This window comes from Piliocolobus tephrosceles, chromosome 12, assembly GCF_002776525.5.
Source record: "Piliocolobus tephrosceles isolate RC106 chromosome 12, ASM277652v3, whole genome shotgun sequence".
In the NCBI taxonomy this organism is placed as follows: domain Eukaryota; kingdom Metazoa; phylum Chordata; class Mammalia; order Primates; family Cercopithecidae; genus Piliocolobus; species Piliocolobus tephrosceles.
The window spans coordinates 123,126,935-123,134,515 of record NC_045445.1 but is presented as its reverse complement, the minus strand read 5'-3'; positions in this window follow the sequence as shown (position 1 = coordinate 123,134,515).

Genomic DNA, 7,581 nt, shown 5'->3' with positions numbered 1-7,581 from the left:
GTTTCACTATGTGGCCCAGGCTGGTCTCAAACTCCTGACCTCAAGTGATCCACCTGCCTTGGCCTAGTAAAGTACCGGGATTACAAACATGAGCCACTGTGCCCGGCCAAGAGTAATTTCTTAAAATAATCTCATACCCAGTCAATATTTAAATTTCCCCATTTGTGGCTGGGCGTGGTGGCTCACGCCTATAACCCAGCACTTTGGGAAGCCGAGGTGGGCAGATCAGTTGAGGTCAGGAGTTCGAGACCATCCTGGCCAACATGGTGAAACCCCGTCTCTACTAAAAATACAAAAATTAGCTGGGCATGGTGGTGGGCGCCTATAATCCCAGCTACTCGGGAGGCTGAGGCAGGAGAATCGCTTGAACCCGGGAGGCAGAGGTTGTAGTGAACCAAGATTGCACCACTGCACTGCAGCCTGGGTGACAGAGTGAGACTCTGTCTCAAAAAAAAAAAAAAAAAATTTCCCCAATTGTGCCATAAACATAGTTTTTAACAGTCTGGTTGTTTGAAATAGGATTCAAATAAGGCCTTTTTGAATGTAAATTAGTCCAACCACTCCAGAAGGCAGTCTGGAGATTTCTCAAAGAACTTAAAACAAAGAGCTACCATTCAACCCAGGAGTCCCATTACTAGGTATATACACAAAGGAAAGTAAATCATTCTACCAAAAAGACACGTGTGCTTGTATGTTCGTTGCTGCACGATTCACAATAGCAAAGACATGGAATCAACCCAGGTGCCCGTCAGTGGTAGATTGGATAAAGAAAATGTGGTACATGTACACCATGGAATACTATGCAGCCATTGAAAAAATGAAATCATATCATTTGCAGCAACAAGGATGGAGCTGGAGGCCATTATCCTAAGCTAATTAACACAGGAACAGAAAGCCATATACCACATGTTCTCACTTATAAGTGGGAGCTAAACACTGAGCACACAATGGACATAAACGTGGGAACAATAGACACTGCAGACTACTAGAGGGTGGCATGGGTTGAAAAACTATTGGGTACCACACTCACTACCTGAGTGATGGGATTCATACCTCAAACCTCAGCATCATGCAATATTCCCATGTAACAAATCTGCACATGCATATCCTGTATCTAAAATAAAAGTTGAAATTTTTTAAAAAAGGCCCATTCATTGTAATTTGTCAATATCTCTTTTCTATTTTAATCTATAAGTCCTTTGAGTTTTCCAAAATTTCCTATTTATTTGTTGAAGAATCTGAGTTGTTTGACCTATAGAATTTTCCAGGGTCTAGATTTTGCCAGTTGCATCCCTGCATTGACATTTAACATCTTATTTTGTTTCCTGTATTTTCTATAAATTGATAAATTGGTAGACGCAGAGGCTTGCTCAGATTCAGGTTTGATTCTTTGGCAAGAATATTTCATCAGGAGTGTGGTATACAGGAGACACATCATGTCCAGTGGTTTCTCTTTCCATGATGTTAGCAGCAATTAATGATCATTGCTTACATCCATTAATTCATTAGAGGATATTCTAATTCCATCATTCCTTCTTTGATTGTTAGCTCGAATACTTCTATGAATAGAAACTTTCCCTTACTTATTATTTGGTTACTGTGAGGCAGACTTTGTTAAAAGAAGGCAAGATAAATGCTTGTTTCTTTCCTTTTATTTACCAGTTTTCATACAAGTGAATTGGTTCCGTTGCATTCACAAAGGTGATTAACAAGAGTTTAATTTTTGGGGTTTTTTTTTTGAGTGATTGTATGAACTCATGGATTTTTCAAATATTTGATGCTTTTAAATTAATTTCCATTGTTATTATTATTGATATTCCAATTATCCCCTCTTTGGTTGATGGACTCTTCAAGTTGGCGCCGTAGTTCTTTTGACACGGCATCAGGATTATTATAGCTCCTTTGCTTTCTGGCGTAACAGGGTGATCCAGGCTAATCTTACACATTTTTCTTGTCCTTGCAATTTCTCCAAAAAGTCCTGGTTCCTTTTAGTGGGAATCAGTATTTAGTAATCACAATCTGGGTCATGGGGTGCTCATTACTATTAGGCTAGCTCTTCTTATTTAATAATACATTCTTCTTTCTAGTTATAAAGATAATACATATTCACTCTATAACATTTGGAAGATACCAAAAATAACAGAGACTATCACTATTTATATTTTGGTGTACCACATATGCCCATATATAAGTGAGGTTTTCTCCTGAAATTATCCCTCAGAAAAGAAGCATCACCTTACATGTGAGCTCTTATAAAACCTCTTTCATTATGGGATGACCTCTATTTGGGGAAGACATATTAGTTTGAAATGATCTTAACTCCTGAGAGTTTTGGATGTTTGTAGAAGTCACCTTGGAGCTCCAGTGGCACAGTCGGTTAGCGTGCGGTGCTTTTACAGAAGTCACCTGATAAAATTTGTAGAATGAAGGCAAAGAAATTTAGCACGGAGTCGGTAATTAGGCCTGGGTATATGACCTCACATTGCCAAATATTGAATGATATTATAAATGAACCCTTGAAAAATAATCTTTTTTTTTTTTTGGCAGAAAACATTAAGTATATATATACACGATGAATGAAAAATCCAATATTCTCATGTTATGGAGATGGACACTTTTATTTGGGATAATATTTCTAGTGACAGCATCATACACAGGTTCAAATAATTATGTATCTCAGACAGAATGGATTTGATGGAGATGCAGACTCTAGAGAACTGTGGGCTTCAAACTTATTTACTTGTTAAGCCACTGAAAGGATTTTGAAAAACAATATACTTTCCTATACTTTAAATTGGTATTTAAAGTTTTAATCATGCCAGGCGTGGTGGCTCACGCCTGTAATCCCAGCACTTTGGGAGGTCGAGGCAGGCGGATCACGGGGTCAGGAGATCGAGACCATCCTGGCCAACGTGGTGAAACTCCGTCTTTACTAAAAATACAAAAAAAAAAAAAAAAAAAAAAATAGCAGGGTGGTGTGGCGGGTGCCTGTAGTCCCCGCCACTCGGGAGGCTGAGGCAGGAGAATGGCGTGAACCTGGGAGGCGGAGCTTGCAGTGAGTTGAGATCATGCCACTGCACTCCAGCCTGGGCAACTGAGCAAGACTCCATCTCTAAATAAATAAATAATAAAGTTTTAATCACAAGGTTAAGTGGTTACAGAGGATGCAATTCTAGCATATTGTAAATATTGGTATTTCAGAATAAAACTGCTTCAAGTGCTTGCCACTCTTGAAAAAAAAATAGAATAAAACTGCTATGTCAGTCTTTAAATTTATTTAAGGAAATCTAAATTCTTTTTTCTTTTTTTTCTTTTTTTTGTTTTGACTCTCGGTCTCTCGGCCGCCCAGGCTGGAGTGCAGTGGCCGGATCTCGGCTCACTGCAAGCTCCGCCTCCCGGGTTTAGGCCATTCTCCTGCCTCAGCCTCCCGTAGCTGGGACTACAGACGCCCGCCACCTCGCCCGGCTAGCTTTTTGTATTTTTTTTAGTAGAGACGGGGTTTCACCGTGGTTTCACCGTGTTAGCCAGGATGGTCTCGATCTCCTGACCTCGTGATCCGCCCGTCTCGGCCTCCCAAAGTGCTGGGATTACAGGCTTGAGCCACCGCGCCCGGCCAGGAAATCTAAATTCTATAGTGATTCAATAAACCCATCTTCCCCTAAAAAGTCTCACAAATTATTTTTAAAATTTATATTGTTATAATTCTCTATGTAATAATAATTACATTTCATTTTCCTCACAGAATTGTATCCTAACACAGGGAAGTCTCGCTATCATATTTCTTGGCAACAAATTGTATGTGTGCACATGTTTGTATTTGAAATGTGAAAAAAATTTCCCCATGATCATAAGGCATGTTAGCAAATTGATCCCAGATAGAGTTACACAGTGGATCAAATTATACAATTGATCAAATTACAAATATTTGACAAATTTTGGTAAATGTTTATCAAACTTAAAAAATTATATTGGAAAAGAATATGTCAATGAGATAGATGAGACCTTTTCTCCTTAATTGATATATTAAAAACAAATATTACTCATTGCCAGAATGAGACTGCATTTGGCATCAGTTCTATTACTAGTTTCCTTCCTTCCTTCCTTCCTTCCTTCCTTCCTTCCTTCCTTCCTTCCTTCCTTCCTTCCGTCCTTCCTTCCTCTCCCTCCCTCCCTCCCTTTTTCTCCCTCCCTCCCTCCCCCCCCCCCCCCCCGCTGTCTTCTTTTTAAGAGACGGGGTCCTGCTCTGTCACCTAGGCTGCTCACTGCAGTGTTGATCTCTGAGGCTCAAGCAATCCTTCCACCCCAGCCTCCTGAGTAGCTGGAGGGACTACAGGTGTGCACCACCACATCTAGCTAATTTCTTTTTTTGTAGAGGCGGGGTGTTGCTATGTTGCTCAGAGTGGTCTTGAACTCCTGGCCTCAAGCCATCCTCCTGCCTTAGCCTTCCAAAGTGCCACCACACCTGGCCACTTATTTTCATTTTCCATAAATGGAAGTTCTGAGAAAACTTGTTCATATAAACAGAAAGTTGGAAATGGAAAGAGTTTTGTTTATAGCGATGTCACTTAAGTCTTTGAATTTTCTCCTAGTTAGATGCCAAAAATCACGTGGTAATCTATCATCAGAAATTATTTTTAATCATCTGTTAGCTGACAACTCAATTTGGTCCTCTTTAAATTTTGTTGAAAGCAAAGACTTAGAAACCACCTTACTTGCAAAAAAATTTGTTATGTAGTCATGATGTCAGTACTGCATTTGGAATTAACCCTTTGTTTGGCACCCTGGAGGTTTTTACATGCTTGTACAACATCCCATGGTAAAGGTAGAAAGGGGAGAGACTATGAAAGGGCAGGCAGACATAGAACCTGCTCCTCTATCATTGATTCACTTTCAGGAGGTCAGTTCTTGGAAAAGAGTCTATAAATTTGAGGACCTGGGGACAGATTCTTTTAAAACTGTCACCAGTGTACCACTTGGAAAGCCTTTGCTGTACTCCCGAGTGTATGCATTAACCCAGTTGGAGATTCTAGAATCTCACTGTGAAAAGACTCAGAACATGATTCTGGTGATCACAAGCATGTAAGGAATGAAGATAGCATTATTTTATGCAATGTGAATGGGGGAAAAGAGAAATCTTTTGAAAATAACATTTAGTTTATATTATATGTGATATTAAATATGTATGTATAATTAATAATTAGATACTGTAAGTAGATGTTTGGCTATTTCATCCACATCCATAAGGGTTTAGATTATTATATAAGCTTGACAACATCATTTTTGAGGGCAAACTTCACATTGTGAAAATAGGGGATTGCTTCAGGCCAGGCACGGTGACTCATGCCTGTAATCCCAGCACTTTGGGAGGCTGAGATGGGTGGATCACATGAGGTTGGGAGTTTGAGACCAGCCTGACCAACATGGAGAAACCCCGTCTCTACTAAAAATACAAAATTAGCTGGGCATGGTGGTGCATGCCTGTAATCCCAGCTACTCAGGAGGCTGAGGCAGGAGAATCACTTGAACCAGGAGGCAGAGGTTGCAGTGAGCTGAGATCACACCATTGCACTCCAGCCTGGGCAACAAGAATGAAACTCTGTCTCAAAAGAAAAAAAAGAAAGAAAGAAAAAGAAAATAGGGAATTTCTTCCTATTTGAGCATATACAGTATATAGTTCTAATTTTCTTTTATGTATATATGCACATATAAATACCATATATATCTTTTGTATAGACCATTTCAATACATTTTTGTTTTATATAAGATATATTTTAAACTTCAGTTTTTAAAACACTTTAAAATCTTTTATTATGGAAAAATATAAACATATACTAAAGTAGAGAGAACAATATAGTCAACCCTCATGCACCTGTCCCCCAGATTTAACAATTAGCCGTTCATTGCCAACCTTTCCATCAATATTCCACACTTGAATTTCTTTGAATTAAATCTGAGGCACTGTATCATTTTTTACATAAACATTTGAGTATGAACTCTGAAAGGAAAGACCTCTTAAATAAGTGTAGCCATACACCATTATTGCTTCTAAAAAATAATTTCTTCCTATCATCAAGTATCTAGCTCAAGGTCAAGTTACCATAATTGTCTCATAAAATGTTTGTGTCTGTTAGTTCAAATGAGGACCCAAGTATATATATTGTGATTAGTTATATCTCCTGCATCTCTTTTATTCAATTAGCTCCTCCACCATCTCTATGTTCTTTGCATTTCATTTGCTGAAGGAATTGTGTCATTCATCTGATAGCGTTTCCCACAGTCTGGATTTTGCTGAATGCATGCCCATGGTGTCATTTAACATATTCCTCTGTTCCCTGTTATTCCTATAAATTGGTAGGTTGAGAGGCTTGATTGGATTCAGTGTGTGTGTGTATTTGCATGTATATATATAAATATATATCAATTATATATATAAATATATAACAATATAAATATATATATTTGTTTTGTTTGGCAAAAGTATTTTAAGAGACGTAATATTCTATCTCTTAACGTTTTTAGCTGCTCTGTTGCAGTATCATTGACATGTGATAAACTGCACATATGTAAAGTGTATAATTTGATAAGTTTTGGAATGTGTTTGTGCTGTGAAACTATTGCTACAAGATAATGACAGCTACCTGGGGGGCTGAGGCAGGAGAAGCGCTTGAACCTGGGAGGCAGAGGTTGCAGTGAGCTGAGATCACGCCATTGCACTCCAGCCTGGGTGCCAAGAGCGAGACTTCGTCTCAAAAAAAAAAAAAAAAAGATAATGAACACAGTCATCACTAAAAGACTGTGTCAAAAGGGATGAGCATGGCAAAAAGTGAAAGATGTAAGCAGAAGGGAAACTTGATCTTGCCACACACTAAGTTGGAGCAGACCTTCATGAACCTGTGATTTTGAAACATTTTAGCAATGAAATAATTTCTTTTATATGAAATCTTATACAGGACTCTAATACATAGAGCTGGGCATGGGGGCTCACACCTGTAATCCCAGCACTTTGGGAGGCCAAGGCAGGAGGATCACTTGAGGCCAGGAGTTCAAGACCATCCTAGGCAGCATAGTGAGACCTCATCTCTACAAATACATACATAAATAAAAATATAAATAAATTTAAAAAATTAGCTGGGTGTGATGGCATGTGCCTGTACTCCTAGCTACTCAGGAGGCTGAGGTGGGAGGATTGTTTGAGCCTGGGTGACTGAGTGAGACCCTGTCTGTAAAAAGCAAAACAAAACAAAGCTAAAACTCTAATACATAATAGAGACCATGAAAGGGGGATTGTTTTAATAGTATGTTGATTCTGTGAATGTAATCTATTTTATAGGTATTAACCAATAAAATAAAGTATTATTTATTATCGATTTAATCATGTGAAAGTGTTACTGATTTAGTTAAGTGTTATTAATGGATTTGTGCTTATCTTCTTACCACAATTAAAAATTTAAAACTTTTAAATAAATAAATTGGCTATTGATGCTGGCATAATTTACTTATTTAAAATTCTTTTTTAAATTTTTAATTGTGGTAAAAAACATATAACATAAAATTTACCATTTTAACCACTTCTAAGTGTAC